Genomic DNA, 20,417 nt, shown 5'->3' with positions numbered 1-20,417 from the left:
CTCAAAACAGTGAAAGAGAAAGAAGAAAAAAACCTGAACTTTAGTTCCAAGACTAACTGATAAGAATGTGATTGGTACCAAGTGGGTATTTAGAAGCAAGGTAGATGATAATGGTGAGATCACAAGGAATAAGGCTAGACTAGTTTGTAAAGGTTATGCACAAGAGGAAGGACTAGACTATGGGGAAACATTTATCCCTATTGCAAGGATGGAAGGAGTAAAAACACTACTTGCATATGTTTCTTATAAAGGTTTTCAAGTCTACAAATGGATATAAAGTCTACTTTTCTAAATGATATATTGGACGAGGAAGTCTATATAGAACAACCAGAAGGATTTGTTGATGACAAAAACAAGGATATGGTTTTCATACTATATAAAGTACTCTATGGTTTCAAAAGAGTACCTAGAACATGGTATGCGAGACTATACAAATATCTTGTGAAGATAGGATTTGAAAGAATAGATGACAACAGTAACTTGTATATCAAGGTAGAGAAAGATAAAAGCATTCTAATATCTAGAATCTTTATTGATGATATAATATTTGGAGTAAAAGATGCACTATGCAAAGATTTTTTTGATTAGATGAAACATGAGTTTGAGATGTCAATTTTTGGATAAATTAAATTCTTTGTTGGATTGGAAGACCATCAATTGAAACATGGCATATTTGTGACCCAATAAAAATACATGAAGGAGATACTCAAAAAATTTGGCTTAGAGGATTCAAAACTAGTTAGTACACCAATGGTAATAGGACATATCTAAGAATGATGAATTAGCTAAAGTAAATCAGACAATGTATAGATCAATGACTGAAAAGTTGCAGTATGTTATGCATAGTAGATTAGACATTGCATTATCTATTGGAATAGTGGCAAGATTTTCTACAAACCCAAGAGAAAATCATCTTATGGAAATAAAAAGAATAATGAGGTACCTAAAAGGAATAGATGACTTTGGGTTATATTATAAGAGGAGTGAAAAGTTTGAGTTGAATTCCTACACTGATGCAGATTGGGGAGATAATATAGATGATAGAAAAAGAACCAGTGGAGGAGCAGCTTTTATAGGTAAAAGATTAGTCACTCGGACTACCAAAAAGAAAATTTGTACCTCACAATCCAAAGCTAAAGCTGACTGTGTTGTTGCTACTATTAGCTACACCAATATTGTATGGATAAAACACTTGTTGAAAGGTATGAAGGAAGAGATAAATGAACCTATGATACTCTATTGTGATAATATAAGTGTCATTAACATATCAAAGAATCATGTGATGCATGCTAAAACAAAGCACATTGCAATTAAGTATCACTATTTAAGAGAACTAGTGGAAGACAAACAAGTGAAGATGGAATATGTCAACTCAAAGGAACAAATTTCTGACATCTTCACAAAAGCATTACCTAAAGATGAATTTGAATATCTTAAAGATAAGTTAGGTGGGGTACCCCTATCTAAGGCTGTTTGAGTAATAGCAAGATTGCCCTACATTAAATGAGTTGATTGTTGAAATTTTATAAATTGATGTAGAGGATACTTACTTTAGGGTTTTCCTAAAGTAATTAAAGTACTGAAATTCCAAATTAGTCACAAGAAAGGTGATAGAGGGAAAAATTGGAGCTCTTACAAATGCTACACTTACATGATAAGATGTTGAAATAGTATGTTTTTGGCATTATTTTCAAAGAGGGAGAAATAAAAGAAACTGGTCAAACATGTAGAGGGAGAAATAAAAAATCTATATGATCAAAAGTGTAAGAGGGAGAAATAGCAGAAAGAAAGAGAAAAGAAAATAGTAGCTAAGAGGGAGAAAATAGCACAAGCAAAAATCAATCAGGATGACAAGATCAAAGAGGGAGCATAAAAAAAAGGAGAAGACTGTGTACCAACAAAAGATATATCCCTAGTACTTTGAAAGAGGGAGTTATTTATAGAATTCATATGGTGTTATTAGAAATTCAAAGTTTGATAGTATGAAATTTTTTGGATATAAAGTTATCTTTTTGGCATTTTATTTATTGTTTTTATAACATGGTTGATCATTTTGGTTTGCCATCAATGCCAAAGAGGAAGATTGTTGAAATCTAATTGAAAAGATCATTGTTGCAAATAAGGACATTGTTGATAAAGAATATTTTCAATCATTGTTTTATCACTGATGTCAAACCTGCTATTTGCTAGAATGACAATTACTTATAAGATCTAAGTTCTATCACTTAGTTGATTGATGAAGAGGATTTAATCAATATGATGTAACAAAAGAAACTAAGGGAGAGGTTGAGTTATGGTTTTTTAATGAAGCACACGGATTAGTTAAGACAATGATACATGTAACAAAGTTATCTACAAATATTGACTAAGTTCATTAGCGGGTGTCAAGGAAACTAGTTCATGTCGAGTAGATTATTAGTAAGTTCAGAGAAAATGCAAAATCTAGTGTTTTTCGAGTGAAATAGAAGGTGTCGAGCAAGTTTAGGTGCTGAGAAAGTAATAGATGTTGAGCATCAATAAAACTTAGTTGATTTCAAGTGAATCCATAGTGGCTTTCAAGAATTAGTAAAACGCTGTAGGTGTTGAGTAACATAGTGTGTGCCAAGCCTTAGAATTTTAATAATGGTAAGTTTGTTACCTTGAAGTTTGTGAACCAGATGGAAGATAAGAATGATGATCTAGTGGCATAGAGGGTTAGATAAACCATTTTTGGGCCAATACAAGTGGATTCTTCATGATGCTTCTAGAAGAAATAAGATAAGGGGTAAGTACATTGTATCTTACCTAATCCATTCAAACCAAAATTAAGAGGAAAAATATTAGAGTAGGAAAAGTATTCCAAACTTCCATTTAAGGTGTTACAGGTCAAGAAGCAAGAGTTGTTGAGTGGTTAGTTGTGGTGTCAAGAAGAAGGCATCAAGAGGGAGGAATAGAGTAGAGAGACTCTACTTCAATAGGTAACCACAAAGATAATTGCACTAGCACAATGAGCATGTAGACTCAAGGAGATGAAGCTTGAAAGGAGAACAAGCTGCCAGAGCTACAAAGACTAAAAGCTAGGAAAATTTGTGAGCCAAATTGAGATCTAAAAGCTGCAAGTTATGTTGTGAGTTGTATTAGATCAAAATTCCTCATTATTACTCTCTAGCAATAAGATTAGTTAGGGTATAATCCTATAGACTTAGGTTCATTTCACTAGTACATTTGAGGTCATTTTTTGACCTTATTGGTTGAAATTTCAACCTAGTTTTCAACCAAATTTGACCAACACATTGGTCAAAAAATTTCTTGTCAAAATTTCAACCAACCTATAGGCTGGTTGAAATTTTGACCAATACATTGATTGAAAACCTTCTAGAGCCATGGTGCAAGTTCTGCCAGCTAGTGGTTAAAATTTTTACCAATGATGGTAGAAAACACCCAGGCATTGGTCAAAATTTTGACCAAAGAAGGTAGAAATTTTTTACCAATGAAGGTTGAAATTTTGACCAATGAAGGTAGGAAACACCCAGAAATATGTTTAAGTTGTGATTTTCTTGGTAGAAATGTATGCAAATTTAACAATATTAGATTTCCACAATCCATTTGTAATGCAAGTTCATTTTGGAATTGATTGTGTGTGTTTTTTAGCATCATCTTTTTAGAATACTCTCCATAATCCATTATCAGCCAGATGAGAGAGTATAGGATGCATGCAAAATGTCAAATCATATGCAAGGCATGTGAACTATTTTATAGAATGCCTAAAAAACATTGACAGTAACAAATCAAACTATCTTAAACACTGACTAACTAATATGCTTCTTCATTAAGTGAACTTGGCAACTATGCACAACAAGTTATATGCTAAAGGAAATCATTTAGGAGATACATAATTTGAACAACCATATGTTAAGATTCTACATTTTTTATCACTTTCCTGAGTCTAGTAGTTGGGAATAAGTTCATCATCCCCCCTATAGTATGTTCTAATGGCCTGCACATCCACAAAAATTTAAGCATCTCAAATTTGTAGAATATGAATTGTTTGGTAGTGAATGAACATGATTGACAATAAATCATTATATAAAAACACTCCCATTTTGTGACCCAGATGAATAAATTCATTGTGAAAAGTCCATACATCCATGACTTCCCTATCTATCAACCTTCAGACAATGCCAAAGTAGGTCATTGTGAATTTTCCTAGACTGCAGCAGGAAACTTCAATGATGGTTATTGTGACTAAATTAGTCATCTATCACAAGCATATAAATAATTTTTCAGTTCAATTACAACTTATTACTATTACATTAGATGCTACAATCACATTGAGAAGGGAAAGCCAAATGGCGAGAGAAACCAACTGCAACATCTATGTTTACTTGAAATGCTTGTCTATGCAACATCTATGTTTACTAGAAATGCTTGTCTATACAACATCTATGTTTACTAGAAATTCTTATCCTGCAAATTCTTGTCTATGCACTAGGTACCTCTCCTATGGAAAGTATTTCAAGAGCCTCTTTATATTCTGACTTTTCAATTAAATTTCAACCTTTTTCTTGAAGCATTAGTCCCATCATAACAACCCTATTCAAGAAAAAGCATCATTCAATTCAATATGGTTCACAAGAAAAGACTTATACAAGTTTATACATTTAGAATGAAAAACATTAGTAAGGGACATTGATTGCGAGCACAACAAATATGTTGTCCATAGAAATGGCAGTGAAACTAACATTTGTATTTGTGCCAAGTACAATTAATTATGTTATGTATCACCACATGGGTACCATATGAAAAAGAAACATTAAAAGCCATCATAAAATACTATCTTTGATTAGTCTCTAAAATAGATGACATCTTTTCCCCATTTTGATTCTCAATTTTGATGCAAGGCCAATGATTCAATGCAAGATAGATACACATTGATGTATCCATAATGCATACAGATACAACAAAATAAATATTAGCATACCTAGACTTGTATCAATTTCATAGAGGAAAATAATAGGGTAACTAAATCATCTAGTAATTTAGCAAAATAAAATTACCAACCTTTTAATTTCACAAAGTGTAAAATTATCCTAACAATTTATCTTGGTGAGCTTCCTAACAATTTGCAAGAAACTAGTTGCCTCTCATATTATGATAGATATTGGTATTCATTCAATTTCAATATGATACAGTATAATGCCTACCTATGTAAAATACACGCCATAATTCAGAAAGGGTAGAGGACCGAAGAAAATTGGCATCACATCCAACTTAGGCTTGCATTTTCCTTCTTTCTTTATAGCAAGAGCACTACACAAATACATAGTTAGTGAACATCCTGATAAACCATATTTGCAAGGACTTAAATGACACTAATTTGCATTCATTTCACCAATTAGATAATTGATTTTTATTTTTTTTACATAAAATGAATATACCATCTTACCTTAGTTGGATCAATAATTCCTGTAGCCATCAAATCTTCATAACCACCTGTAGCAGTATTCTATCCATAATTGGGATTATCATTGGAAAGGACCTATAAAAAGACAAGGATAGGGCTGTCATTTTACTACCATGAAGGCTAGAAAGAGCTATTTTCATCTAGTATTCCATTTAGTTAAATTGAATAAGATTGTACACCTAGGCACAATGTCAATTTAATTAAATTTAGTAGCCTTCATAAGAACTAGAAAGAGCTGATTGGATTAGATAAGGTAGATATTTGTGATAGGGTTCCTTGGGTAATCATGAAAAGAGAAATATTGATTGGAAGAAATCAAAGAAAAGGAAAATACCATCAATAATAAAAAAGAACTAACCAAAGAAACACCTATCATATCATAGGCTTTATATCACAAACTCAAATATCATAACAAACAAAGGGAAAAGTCCAACTTTATAGGTAGGCAAGAGATGCACATAACTAAAGATGGGGATTGAGAAATATGCTAAAAATCCATATCACAAATAGTATTTTAATTGCTACAAGTGATTATAAATCAAATGATGCATTTGTGAAGTTGAATCGAGAATTGTTTAGTCAAAATTTGATTCTTAGAAATTATAATCTGACCTGGGCGGTGTTATGGTAGGCAATCTTTCTAATATTTACCTTGCTGAAGAAAAATAACAAGAGTTTCTCTCACACATTGTGGTATTTAAATAAATTTGGAAGTGAACTACATCCATTTACAAGTGGCTTAGCCATAAATATATTGTGTGGCATTGCCTATACTGAGAAAACCACAACAATCAAAGTACACCAAAAAACCATAAGTAAATCAAAAAATTAAGTATTCATATCACAAATAAATTATTTAGAGAATAGATCAAAAATAATTTTAGAAATAGGAGAGACACTACAATTTATAAGAATTACTAGTCAAGACTTTATCATTGACAAAAAATTTCTATTACTCAGAGAAGTATTTAATAGTGAAACATTACAAAAGACTAGAAATAGTTCAATAACTTCACCTATATAACTACAACTCCCCTAGATAGTTTACCAATCCTTTCATTCAATTTTTCTTTCTCATAATCTTCTTTAGAAACCTAGAAATAAAGAAAATATTCAATTGTCAAATATATTCTACAAGCTTGGTTGACAATAGCAGAATTCTCTAATGAGTTATTCTTCACCAATATATTAATATGCTCAAAAAAATATAGAGTGTTAACCATGATGAGATACTAGGTGCAGACAAAGGAGAAATAACATAAAGAATAAAACTAAAGTGCTCTAATTACAAAGCATAATATTGATAGTCCATGTTAAGGCCCGAAGAACACACACACACACACCCAAACAAGAAGGCATACCTCAATCATGCTCCTAATTTGATTAACTCTTCTCTCAATAGCCTCTTAAGTCATTCGATCACTAACTATTGTTGTTGAATCTTTTGTCAGCACTATCTTGGTAGCAGTTCCTACAACCCCATTCCCAATAGTGTCAAGGGCCAGCCCCACTTCATTTCTAATAAAATTTCTTGCATTAGAATACATGGTTCAAATGTTTATAGTTGACTATATTACTGAATAACATATTAGGAGAATGAACCCTAAAATGACATAATCCTAAGTTGATAACTTACTTTTTGCACTCAATTTAAACACATGTTCAAAATATTAAAAAGGCTACTTCATTATGGCCTATGGAAAACTAACCAACATAATTAACATTGGATAGAAAACTACCATGATAAATGATTAAGAGACAAAAATGTAGGGTTCACTTGATAATAATACTACTAAATAATACGTGTAGTCAACACAACAATGTCATCCAAATACTGACTTTTCCTTTCTCCAAATCTAGGAACTTTTAAAGCAACAATCTTTAGTGCACCTCAAAGCCTATTGATGACAAGGGTAGCTAGGGCTTCTTGCTCAATGTCTTCAACAATTATTAAGATAGGATAACCACCACAAATTGCATCTTCCAATATGTCCATTATATCTATTGCATTTGTTATTTTCTTATCAACCAACAAGAGTTGTAGGTTGTAAAGAAAAATAAATTCATTTCTACATAAAGTTGCCTGATACCTAATACATGTCCAACCACTCTCTTACAATACCTAAATGATAAGTGCTCATTTTCAAAACAGGCTAAAAAAGGAAAATATGTTTTCAATCCATATATTAGTCACCTTACAATTCTCATACTCTGTTGTCATCTTCTCAATGTCTATCACAAAATATGGGGAAATATATCCATGGTCGAATTGCATTCCCTCTATGACGTATAAATTATTTTCTACACTTTTTCCTTCTTCAAGGGTTACTATACCCTTCCTACCAACTTTACTCAAGGCCTCTACAATCATATTTCCAACTTCATAATTGTTCACAACACTTACTATGAAAATACAATTAAAGAGAGATCATTACTGACTAGGCATGCAATGGTCAAAATAAATGACCATAAAAAAATGGGAAAAGCAATTTACTTTGGCAAGTTTCAAGAATGGAAAAAAATACAACTATATCCAAGAATATATCTCAAACATGAAAATACATATCTCACATACAACCATTGGAACCACTGATAAGCAATGAGATCAAAATTATATGTAAGCCAAATAAAAAGGAGTAACTAAGGAATGTTTTCTTCCACAAATGCATAAGATAAAACATATTGTAGCAATCAAATAGCTCGCTCTAATTTTGATGAAATTTATAACATAATTCAATAAAATTTACAAGAAAATAAACATAGGTTTTAAATTCTAACCTTGTTCATAATATGAAGAATCTCTTCAGAAATTAACACAGATGTAAATGATCATAGGTAAAGGAAGGCATGTTCTTTTACCTTAATGTCTTTCTTGGCCTTTGGCTCCTCCTCACTTTCTTTTGAGCTCTCATCCTCCTTAGAGCTACTCCCCTCAACTTTTTTTAATTTACTGAATTTTAGTGACCTAAAAATATGAAACACCATGGTATTTATTAGGATTATGAAACATACAAGAATATACATAGAGAAAAAAACACAAGCTTTACCTTTCAAATATTTTTCATGTGAGATTATAGGCTATAAATTCAATGATAAAAAATGTGAAATATGTATTGAGGCAATTACATGTAAGATAAACTACATAGTAATTAATAGAATAACAGAAGTCCAAATGCACAAGAATTTATATAAATAGAAGAAAAAGCTTTATCTTTCACACTTAATCCTTATAATCTTATCATTTGGAGAAGCTAGAGCAGTTATAACTATGTGTGGTTCAAAATAGAAAACTAATATTATAAATTTTAAATCAAATTTGAAGGTGATGCATGTGTCTCATATGATATAAATTTTCGTTTTTATGATATTGAGTAGGTGAGATGAAACTTCAAAAAATTTCAGTTCATTGTTCAAAAAGATTAAAAATTGCAGGCACATGAATGTAGATTTTCAAGTGAACTTGTTACAAAGTGTTGTGTGTAAAATATCGAAGACCAAAATTCTAAAGAGTGTTTATGAAATACGATGCATATGTGTCAGGTGTAAGATTGAGAAACAAAATAAGTTTCAAAGGAAAAACACAGCAATGTTATTATTTCACTAGAATGATTGAATTGAAGGAGGGAATGATCATAGGGTTTCACAACCTTTAGCATAGTTAACAACAATATATAGGTATAGTGACATTAGTGGTATCAGTCATAATAATTGTTTCTTTGTTAAGTTTTATGAAACAATTTGATAATTTTGCAATCAAGTTTATGGATTATACAGTTCTTTAAATCTTCCAATTTCTTTGAAGATATGTTGCATGACTAATCAACATTATAAAATATAGTGATTTGATAATGATGTTATGAAAGGATTGAGTTTGGTTTACAAGGATTAAAAGGTAAGTTTAAAGTAAGTTATATTTGTTGATGATTCAAAGGAACATTTAATGATGAGACAGAAGACTTATATGAGATGGAAGTTGAGAAATCATAACATTATATGAGATAGGTGGAATATCACTTGGTTCTAGCATTGCACTTAAAAGAGAATAAATGGTATTAGCTTGGACAGATGACTTGGGCCACGAGTTGAAACATGAGTGCAAACTTGAGGGTGATACCATTTCACATCGTGGGATGATTAGTTACTCTCCAAGGACACCGCCACTTGTGATATATTAAATGAAGAGGTAGAATAAGAGTACATCATGCCTATTATGGAACTTGAGAATGTAGTTTCTTCATGTGATGTATTGATCTTGGGTCGATCAATCTTGGTTGGGTGTCAATGTTGGGATTTCTCAGCAAGAAGTAATGGAACTAGTTGGGATTCATTAGAGTGACCTTGGAAGATATAAGGATGAAATTTTTAGATATTTAAGTGTTATTCACAATTTAATTGGTCACTTTGTGTCTTTGTTTCATCTAGATATTGATTGGGACAAGATTCTCAATAAGAATTGGAGCATTGATCAAATTGGTACACTTGAGATTGTTGCTTGGCAATCATTGGCGAAGGAAGACTCATTCCTTTAATTGTGAAATTATTGGTTGGTTCCAGACTAGACACACCACTCTATGGTTTTACCTAATACTAGAGAGTTGGAAAATTATTCTTGGCCAAGGTAGGGAAAGTTCATAGTCTCAAACTCGTGCAGGCTTCTTCCAACCACTTCTGAGGCAATCTGGACTAATGCATTACTCAAAATTAGTTATACGACTATAGGCCACTCCTATTCTTTGAATAGAGTGTTGAAATTGGTGATATTAGAATGTATTTCAAAAATTCATGTTATGGGAAACACTAGTCCTAGATCATTTTAGACCTACCACATGCAAAGTGTCCATTTTATGTTAGTTTGTGCTTCACTTGGTTTCAAGAATACTATAACATTCTCTACTTAACAAGGTGAACCACATGAAGGTGGAAGCTCATTTGGCCTCACCCCCCTCCCCCTAACATCAATCTAAATTACCTATTTTCATCTAATTACACACTTCATTCATTCATTCATCCATTTATGAACTATAACATTCAATCAATACAATCACATAACATTCATTAATATGATATAAAATTCATTAATACACAACACTAATCAAGAATTAATTAGCACATAATAATATTCATTAACATAAAATAAAAATCAGTATTAATGCACATCATTCATAGATAATTACTTTAAAAAAAGTTCTTTCATTATCTAACAAGGTCTATCAAAGAGCATTTTTAAAACATCATTTTTTTTTCTTATCTCTCTTAAGAAAAGTGCACATAGGAGCATCCATAGCTACATCATTCTCCTCCTGTTCAGGCACATGTAGTGTCAAATTACGATAGCTCCTTCTCTTTGGAGGAGCAAGAGACTGCTACACTAAAGGGGGCTCTATTGTGAGAACAAGTAAATGAGATAAATTGGCATACTCTTTTTCTTTCTTTAAATGTTACAAGTATATAATAAGTTTGCAAGAGTCATTCTTTGAAAATTCCTACAAAAATAACAAAGTTCTAGATACAAGCAAATAGTAATGTGCTACTCATCTTGCATCCTATGCCTTCTCACACTCGAGATATTAATATGTTTAATTTATGAAACAGTAAATGTTTCCACCAGAATCTCTTCAAATTCTCAAGCTACCAACTAGCAGCTTGTGTAATATTTTTGCACTTTGATTCTCATTCAGCCACCTAAAGCTACAAGAGCCTCTTCTCATATAAAAATAATGTTGTCTTTTAAAAATTAAGTTATGCCTCTCAGAGCCTAATTCTATTCTAGCCTATGGTAGCCTCATGATCACATATTTGTATGCCATATAGATGTGTTAAGGAGACATCATACTAAGACAACTCTATAGTCTACTACTCAAACCCCACTAAGCTCTCACAAAGAAAAGATTAGAATTCACTATTAGAGACTAAAATTTTATAGTAGAAAATCTAACAATTATACTTATAGTTTAATAATAGAGTGAGCCACTGCCACCTAAGTATCCACCACCCATGCCACAACTCGAATACAAAGATGAGTAAGAACCTCCACCAGTTTGAATACAACATTAACTATTTAATATTATTACAAAATTAAACAAATAAAAACAAAAAGATATCAAGTTACATACATTAGCACCACTAGATTACAATGATCAAAGAATCAACATATGATATTTCCTAGAAGAATAGAATTTGTCGGCAACAATTGGTCAAAAATTCAAAATCACTTAGTTAACCTACAGTTGATAACTCTGATGCCTTTTCCATGAATTAATTTTCCCTCCATGGATTAGATGAGCTTGACTCACTAAAACAAAATCTAGCAAAAATACCTCAGCTAGGATCCAGACTACTAAATTGAAGCATCCTTTTAGCAGCCACTATATCTTTTCACGTCTCATTCAATCAATGTACCCAAGAAAACAAGAGTACATCAAATATCGCTAATTAGTAGCTCTCCAAAACTAAGGGCAAGGTTTTTGCTAACAAAATGTCAGTGGGCTTAGGTCCTCAAAGTACCTCTTAGGGGAAAAAGTTCTCTAATTGCTTCAAGGGATTATTTTTCTAACAAGAAATTAGTTCTATTGATTGTTTATTTGTTTGATTGAGTGCAAATTAATTTCAGTATTCATAAAAGTCAAAATTAGAAAATGCTAGTTTGAAATGAACCCTTGAAGTTATACATTGTAATTTTGTCTTGTAGAAGAATATTAAATGGGTTGATCGTAAGAAACTCTTTCAAGTTATTCCTAATTACATGTATGCTTGACTGCCCTCAATTGATTGGTGCAATTGATTGAACCTCCTATGAGGTCTTCATGATTCTAGTAATGTTTGGGCTAAGAGACAAGAATTTGGTCTAATTATCTACCTGAAAAGTCATTTTTACAGATAGTTTTGTTGCTTAATAAATTGGTTGTAGGAGATAACTCTTCTAAGTCTATCTAGATGCCTTATTATTTGTTGTTGTGAATAATCTGGAAATGGAGGTTCATAAAGGTAAAGATGATAGTAAGAAGTTCTATCCAGGTGGGACTCCTATTCTAGAGTTTAAAACCTTCGACATGGGGCCAGACTTGCATTTAGCCCTCAAAGATAATGTTAATAGTTAAGCTGACACAAATGATTATTGAAATTGTTTTGTCCTTGAAAGGATTCCTACAAATTTTGATGCTGCTCCAAATAGTGTCTCTCTTGTTCATCAGATGAATGTTGATGTAGTGTCAGGTAGTCATATGCCTATTGTATTAGAGCCAAGTTCTCATATCCCAATTGTTGCTGCAAAATAACTGAAGAATGTGGTTTTTTTGTTTCTGTGCCTAATGATGTATGTTCTAATGAGAAATCTTCTGACAATAAATGGTAATGATGTTCATTCTCTTTAACCTATTACACCTATGAGGCACTATCTAAACTATTGCCTTTAAGAATGTGTGGATTTTACGTACCAATCTCTAAGGAAGAATGTTGAAGGTTTTGTTGATCAACAAGAAGGAAAAAAGGGAAAAAGGAAAAATGATTAATGTGGCATTTGGTGATTTGGCTTTACTCCTATTATTTTGGATGGCAATTATGCTGATGTTTACTTTTGATTGCTCATGTGGATGGTTCAAATAGATGATTTCTTTCTCAATTTTTAGTGGGATGTGACCATAAAGATTTTCGTTTGATATTTCTTCTTTGGATCTATCTTGGACATGGCTAGGAGTCACAAAAAGGGCATAGATTTGATCTAATTGAGCTACTCATTTCGATGTTATAATGCATCTTCCCTGAATTCTATCAAGTGTTTTGTCGCTATGATTAGTTGGTGCTAAGATCTCTAGCATCTGTCCCTGGGTTAGAAGTAAGAAGTGCTAAAGGTTGTTATTTCAATAGTTGATTTAAGTACTATCTAATGGTTGACTTCTTGTAGGGTAGGGATAATTTTTTCTAGTGTGTTGGTGTCACTTTTCTATGATTATAAGTTGATCAGTTCTATGTAAGCTTTCAAAATTCATTCAAGCTGCATTTATGTACTAGTTCCAATATAAAATAAAAAAGTTGATATTACTAACCTGGACAACATTTGACAGTGTTTTTTCTCCATCTACCAATGAAGTAGCCATCATTAGAGTTTCTATAGCACCAATATTTGGATAGTCAAGATAAAATATACCCACAACCAGTCTCCTCCCATTGGCTGGATAGGCATCTACTTTACCTTTCCTAAAAGATTAAATCATTACACAGTTAGGTGGTACATGAGTTCAAAAGCAAGATGATGATATCTAGATAATCCTGCAAAAGAGTGTTCCAATGGAGTCAATTGGTGGTCATAAAGAATGGTACACAATATTTCTTGGTACTTCTTTTACAATTATAACAACAACCCAACTCGGGTTAGGATTGTCAAACAAAAAGCTGGTGGAACTGGCAAGAACTTTTTACATTTGGAAACAAATAGAAACCTTCATGAATTTCTTAAAATATTGATAAACAAGAAATATTATGATTTGAAAGCTAAACTTAATGTTATTGATAAAAATGGTGAAAAGGTTAATATGTGTTGAGAATGGTAACAAGACAATAGATTATTTGAAAACATTTCATTTGCAAAAATAGTTGTGCCTCAACCTAGAGTAGGAGATAAATCAGAAGTGAAGCTAACCATGGCTTTTTATAGTTGGAAGCAATCAACAGTCTTGTTTAGTTTCTTTGGATATTCAAGAATCAAGAAGTGAGAATTATAGATACTTCATGTCAATCAAAATAATATTTGAAACCCTATGTAGGACAATGGCTTATGGGTACAGAAATATCTAGCACCCGCAAGACAAAATGCTATATCAAATTTGCATTACAATCAACCATGCATAGGAACAAAAATAATCATTGTGGAGTCATTCATTTAGTTTCTATATCCTTAAATGATGTAGTAATTAACAAAAATGGAGAATACAATTTTTATAAAAAATTATGCCAATCATAAAGCAAGAAAAATAATAATTTTGTGGAATTAATGCAAATCAGTTGAAGAGATTTCTAGGCAATCATAAAGAAAGAAAAACAATAAGTTTATAGAATCAATGCAATTCATAATGGAATTAATGCAAACCAGTTGAAGAGATTTCTTAATGGAATTAATGCAAATAAAACTACTATAATTGGGTATAGCAAGAGAAAGGTTTTAGTTCTTGTGTACTACCACTTTGCTACTTGTTTTTCTCCCATATCTTGCTAATAAGAAAAGGAAATTCAATGCAAAAGAACCTATAAATATTTGTTCATAGAATTGTAACATTTAATGTAATATACTGCTTTAAACTTTTTTCTATCTAGCATCTTTTTTGCACATTTTTGTCAATAATTTGATGGTTAAATTGTAGAATTATACATTCAAATTCATATTAGAATGCTATTACTAAGTATTTAGGTTAGGGTGAGATCCCCTATACATAACATCACCAATTCAAGTGCAATCAAAAGTTCTTACCCACAAAATTTTAGAAAACTAGTGCATTTACTCTGAATTAAAGCTAGATTAATACAAATCTAGCATGTGATCTCTATGAACAAGAGGCAACCTAACAATGGAGTTGTTGAGACCTACTTTTGCATTCGTGATGTTGTTACTTTGGTAACCATACAATTTTTGAGTGGAATAAGATAATGATTTTCTTACTCATGATGTTAAACACATGCAATATCAACATGAGTGACTTAGTTGTGTACCATTTGAGTATTGGCGGGCTTTGATTGTCCATCAAAATAGGGTTGCAAGCACTTCTACCCATCTGAGCTATAGTATGCAGCTTTCCATGCAAAACAACTCAAACATTTATTTTTTATTAAAAGATGGATAAAGCTTATTCAAAATCAAAAGAGATTACAATCAAAGAGCACAAAAAAGAGAGCATTAAATGCAAAGTAATGTGTTTGAACTCTAAATCTTAAGAACACAAAGAAAAAGTTCAATTTAGACATCTTGTTAGTGCTAATAGATTATTAATCAATTTCTTTAGTAGATGACTAAATAGACCCTACCTGTTAGTGCTACTAGTTATGGATGCATAATTCTTCTAACTTTTGATTGATTCTGTTTAGATAAAAATGCTAAACTCAACTGGAGTTTAGATAGTGATTAGTGCAGAGTCTATTGGAGTATATGTAACAGGGTTCCATGACCTTGACTTTCACTGGGCAATAGATTCAGTAGCTCTCATCTACTTTACATCAGGTGCTCTACACTCTTTTAGAGATGATTTCCTCCATGTGCTTAGAATGTTAATGCTTTGTAATTTTTATTTCGTAGGTACAATAGCCAACCCAAAGGGAGTAGCAATCAGCCATGATGCACTCATTGTTTAGTCAAAAGCAAAGATTGCCATTATAGGCTACAATCATAATGAAGTAATCAATCTCTTGAATATTTATACTTAACTTATGATTTGTGTTGTGATATTGCTATCAAGATTTAACTATGTAGTCTTCAATTATTTTATGGTTAACTTATGAATTGTGTGCTAGAGCTCTACACTCTGTAGTTATTATGCTTCTCACAACACATGTCCCAGTTTATCAAATCAAAAATTTGTTAATTTAAAAAATAGTACAAAGAGTAAAACCCCTTAAGCTTCACATACTAAGGAAACATTAGGCTTGGAAAAAGTAAGTCAACTTTGACTATTTAATAGTTTAGCCTAGGAATCAAGCCTTAATGTGCGATGTTGAAGCCGTCAACTACAAAAAAAAATGTAAGAATTATTTTCAAGATGGGTCCAAATCATAGAATCTAGAAAATTCTCATTTGTTCTTCCTTATATCACATTTGACAAGTTTGTCTTCACACTTCTCCACTATGCCACATTAGTAGAATCTCTTTGGCATTGGCCATTATACTAGTAGAAGGATGCCATATCTATATACCCAAGTTTGAAGCAGCTTCTACTCTATTTGCAATACAAAGATACTTTGTATTAGTGATGATCACTGTACCAAGTATACTTGCTAATATAGTTACATTTTGCATCAATTTGAGGTATGCTAATAATTACTTTTACTTGTGTAACTAAATTCTCTTACTGAAAACATAAAAATTAAAATGTTTTATTTAGACCATTCCAAAGTTTAAACTCTCTTGGAAAAACATGGTTTCTTTTGTTTGTCAAAACCTAGTAGAAATAAGAGGTTTTATCAATATGTAGTAAAGCCATAGTAAGAAGAGATGTAGTCACTAGTAATCTTTTGGAAAATGTGGTTGCACACAAGTTAGAGGGTATGTGCAGGATCATGGTGTGCCAAAAAGTGGCAATATGAAAAATCTATAATTCTGAAATATCTTAAACCATTTCAAAATCTATTCCAACTCTTTTCCCACCTACCCTAATACTAAATGAAAAAAATTAATATCTTTATATGGTCTACTATATCTTTTGATACCAAACCTATATGGTCAACTTTAAAAAATCCTAAAAATGTGCTTTTGGCTTATTTTTATTAGATTTTTACTTCAAACATGTAGTTGGCGACTTTTTTTTCACCAAAATTTGATGAAATGAAAAGGGTTTCTTAAGAATATTCTTATCTCTCCATAATGTAAGATTTGTCAAATTATGAGTTTAGTAAGTAATTATTACTTATTTTCTAATGGAGTTATGTATAAAGTACTAACTAACACACTACTTGAAAAACATCTATAACTTTCAAATGGTACAACATTTTTTAAATCCAAAATATGCATCACATTCTATGTTTCTGCTACTATAAGGAGAAAGAATGAAAATTTGAATTTTGCAAAGTTTTGAACTAGTTAAGGTGTTCATACATGAGAGTTTTTTAATTCCAAAAATACTAAAGTCAAAAATTTATTATTTATTATTTATTTAGAATAAAAATACCCAAAAATATGTGTCACATCTAGGCATGAGTCTACGACTTATATCGAGAATATTATTAAAAAAATATTATCATTTGATTTTGATTAAGGTGGTCAGACATACGTCTACTTCTTATTTTTTTTCTAAAATGTTTGTAATATTGCATTAAAATTCAGAACTTTGATCAATCAATTTTTATTTTTTTGAGATAAGTCCTAGTAGTTCAGAAACTAGATTCAATTTTCTAGAGATTATTTTCTCTCAACTTTTTTGATATAAATTTAATAACAATTAGAAAATTGCACGTTAGGTTGACATAACCCTGATTTTTCTGATTTTTTATTGCCACTTAAGAGCATAGCTTGGTTGACCATGATCCTACACATATCCTAGAGCCAAACCCAAGTGTTGAGTAGAAGGAACATTTTTCAAGAAAATATTTTCCATGGAACAGAAATCTCATATATTGTCAATACGAAGATCAAATACTAACCACATAGCACTATAATGTTTATACTTGAAAAATTGCTTTCTATATTTGTTGCTTTTGTACAACTATAATGTTTGTAAAGGCTAAAAGTGAACTTGTGAGAATAAATCTAATTTGGACACTACTAATTGTATATCCCTCATGCTTTTGCAATAGAATAAAGAAAGGAGAATCAACACTATGCTTTTCAAGTCTTGAGAAGATACTTAATGGAACTGGAAGCCTATTGTCATAACTTATCAAGAAAGTCACTGAATTTTTTCCAAGAGCTCAGATATTTTTGGCTTATGGTTAGTTTATAGTCTACTTTAATAATAGGAAAGGAATATGACAAAATCATTGAAAACTCTCCCATTTAATGATTTCTATTACCCTTTACGTCATGTTATTTTCTTTCATGTAGTTGCATTCATTTACCTATTTTATATTACTTCCTTAGGAGACCTAATTCTACTTCTTTTTCTAAACTCTTATTTGTTATTATTTTTAAAAAGTTATGACAGAGGCTTATTCCTCAATGAATTTCACTCTTTCCTATGATCCAATCATTCGACAAGGTAGTTTTACCAAAATACAAGATTATTCCATGGATCTAGCTGATCAGAATAATTTTCAAGATCACTAAATAGGAGTTTTTGTGGGAAAGCCTACTCCTCATGTGGAAATATAGATAGAACATAGTGATGAATGTCTTGAAGCTAATAACTTATACAATGTGGGGACTATAATGACAAGAGGCCCACATGTTATACTGAAGTATTGGGGCCAAACTGATTCAACCACAACAACTTTGAGTGAAAATGGATCGCTAAATATAGGGGATCTTGGATGGATTGATGAAAAGGGAAAATTATGGCTTCTTGGCTGATCTAAAGACATGATTAAAAGTGGTGGAGAAAATATTTATCCTTCTGAGGTGAGTGTTTCTCTTCTACTTGAATGCCAACTTATAATAACATCATCTATTGTAAAATTGCACCCATAAAATCATCTTGTTCTATTGTGGCAGTTTATTCTATTATTGATCTGGATATGTTCACCTCTGCTCAATTACTTTTGGCACTTTTTGGTTCTTTTTAAAGTCTCTAATCTACAAAAAATTAAGGTTTTTCAAATGAAAGAACTTCAAATTTAGTTTCTGAGCATAATTTTCATTGATCATCAAGATGATACTCATCTATTTCATATATGCTAGTAAATAATTTTCTACTATCACAGGTGGAGAAGATCCTATTACAACATCTAGGGATTTTGGTAGCTGTCATTATCAGAATCCTAGATCCAAGGTTTATTGAAATTGTTACTACATGCATCTAACTAAGGGATGGTTGGCACTAGGAACATTAGAATTTTGCAATGCTAAACAATGTAGCTATGAATGAGCACAAAAAATTATCCCCAATGCTGCTACAATTGTTTTGTAAATAGCAAAGACTTTTTGGGTATGCCTCTCCTATCAGCCTATTTTAAAATTGTAGATTATTTGGCTATATTCTTTATAACATAGCCTTATATGTTGGAAAATATTCAATGGAGACACAATCAACAAGATTGTATCCGAAATCAACTGTGTATGTTTCGTAATTAATATTTCATATCATTTTCAAGAATTTATTATTGGATTTTCTTCCCACACCTTAAAAATGGAAAGAAATGGTTTGTGCTTTGTATAAATAGGTTTAAGTCACCCACAGAAAGAGCCATTTCCAAGAACCACAATAGGAAAAGTGAAGAGAGATGCACTAAAGAGTGAAATTATTTTGAGACTTCAACCTTATTTGGAATTGACAACAGCTAGAAGTAGCTTGTAGAATACAATATTGCTCTTAATTTTTAACGAACTCTCTTCTATTCATTTTCATGTGTTATGAATAAAATAGAAGATAAAATTTCCAAAAAAATTAGACTGTCAACATTTCTAATTGAACAACCAAATCTGAGATGATTTAGGGCCCACTTAGATTCAAACTAGGGAAGCTTGTATATTATATGTTTTTAGAAAATCATCCTAATTGGAGTGGTTCAAGTTAGATATGGTTGAAAGTTTAGAATTCTTGAGCAAGAGAATAATATGATATAGGCCATTTTTTTGGAGAAGTCAGCCATAGGATCGCTAGAACAAAGCATATATTCATCATGAAAATCATGGCATGGGTTACATCTCCCTAAAGCTTGCCAACATCATCCAATGATCATGGATATTATTCTCTTGTTCCACTCAACCACAAAATTGAAGCCGTCTACCATGCCACATAGGATAAATCTATCTCCAGGATCAAGATATAAGAGATGTAACTACCACATATCCAACTCTAGTAAAGAATAGCACATATAAGTTTGAAAAACTCCACTTACTCAAGGACTTGTATTAGCAACTTGGTAAACTTATCCCTCAAGCTTATTTTCAATATCAGGTTCACCAAAGCCACCAAAACCATGCCTAGTTTTGAACTAGGGACCACCTATTTACAACATTAAAGAGTCACAGTGAGTAACAAAAATAACATTAAAAAAAATTACCTTGGGTAGAAGAGACCCTTCTACATCTTTGACCTGATGTTGAAGCATGAAAGGCTCTAGTATATGATGTAGCCTGTGTATTATAATAACCTTTTTCATAGTTTCAAGCCAATTGTTTTCA

The 20,417-nt window shown here is 31.6% G+C and overlaps 1 pseudogene; it reads left to right on the top strand.

The window, feature by feature from the left end:
* The window catches only part of LOC149547001 (2-succinylbenzoate--CoA ligase, chloroplastic/peroxisomal-like), a 34,749-nt pseudogene extending 15,162 nt beyond the window's left edge, over nt 1-19,587 (top strand).
* The last annotated feature ends 830 nt before the right edge of the window (nt 19,588-20,417 follow it).

The sequence above is a fragment of the Cupressus sempervirens genome, chromosome 7 (genome assembly GCF_028749045.1).
Source record: "Cupressus sempervirens isolate cs-2001-9-10 chromosome 7, ASM2874904v1, whole genome shotgun sequence".
NCBI lineage: Eukaryota > Viridiplantae > Streptophyta > Pinopsida > Cupressales > Cupressaceae > Cupressus > Cupressus sempervirens.
Note: the sequence above shows the minus strand (reverse complement) of the source record. Positions and strands in the feature narration are given on the sequence as shown.